The following is a 1,411-nucleotide window of genomic DNA, read 5'->3' on the forward strand; positions in this document are numbered from 1 at the left end:
TATCCCTATCCTCATTCCCATCCCCATCCCCATCCCCTTAACAAAAAAATGAAACTCCATTATCATCATCCTCATCTCCTTAACAAAAAAACTTAAACATCATCCCACCATAATCATCACTTTCCATTAACCCTTCCTTCCCCATTAACATTCTCATTAACACCCCCATAAAATTATCAGCAGAATTTTTTTTCCCTCCTCCACCTCCACTACTACCACCACCACCACCACCACTATAAAGTAGAGCCTTTTTCTCAATATCTTCAATTTCTGAGTTTCCTCTCCATCCCCTTTCTCCTAATCTCTTCCACCGTCTGAACCGGTCCATCCACTATCTTTTCTCCCTCTGATTCCTCCCTCCGTAGATGCTTCTCTTGTTTCGTTCCCATCCATTACCTTCGCAGACTCGCTTTTGGCACCAAGATTTAAACTTTGAGCCCTAGCCCTCTGCCTTCTAGAGGCCGTGTGCTCCCACATCTCCGCCACTGTGAAGTCTACGGGATCTTCACATGCAACCGCATCCTCTTCAACCACGCGCAAGATCACACGGGCTGTTGGTCGAATCAAGTTCGGGTCTGCAGAGAAAACTCTTCTTGTCAGCGTCGAGCTCCATCACCCACAGCTGCGACAGTGCCAGCGCCAGCAGCAGTAGGAGGAATTTTTTTTATTTTTGTCACTTCCTTCCTCTTTTCGTTCTTCTTTTTTTTTTTTAATTTTTGAAGAACATAAAAAATTTCTATTATTGCTGATTTTGATCTGAAGTTGCAGCTGATGATGATTGTTGAAGGAAGAATGCTACGGGGCCAGTAATTTTTGTGATTTGTAGCCATCAAATAGCCATCAAGATGGTTTTAATAGTGTGAGATTAGTGTGAAATTTCATCCAATGACTCACTTTTATTTGCTGGTTACATGCTGATTAGAATTTAACAAAGTTGTTGGCCCCCTAGACTTTTTCATTGTTAAATTTAAAATTTTTGATTTATTTTATGGTTATTGTTGAATTGGCTGAAAATGCTGAATTTGTTGTTGCTAAATCTAAAGTATTTAACCCTTGAAATTTATTTTGTAGTTGTTGTTGTTGTTGAATTGGCTAAAGGGGAAAGGTTTTTTATTTAAGTTGAGAAGAAGAATTGGAGTTTGGGGAAGGAGAAATTCGAAGAGAGTAGCAGAAAAAACGGGATGGAGAGAGAACAGAAAAAGATATCGGGGACAGGGATATCGGGGGCAAGGGCAGGGACAGGGTTGGGGGGTTTGTTTTTGTTTTTGTGGTTGTTGTTGCTAAATTAGCTGAAGGGGGAGGATGTTTTGTTTAAGCTTGAGAAGAAGAATTGAAAGGGGGAGTTCGAAGAGGAGTAGGAGGAAGGGATGGAGAGGGAACAGGGAACAGGGGGAGTTCGAAGAGGTAGGGG

This window comes from Arachis ipaensis, chromosome B03 (assembly GCF_000816755.2).
Source record: "Arachis ipaensis cultivar K30076 chromosome B03, Araip1.1, whole genome shotgun sequence".
Classification (NCBI taxonomy): Eukaryota; Viridiplantae; Streptophyta; class Magnoliopsida; order Fabales; family Fabaceae; genus Arachis; species Arachis ipaensis.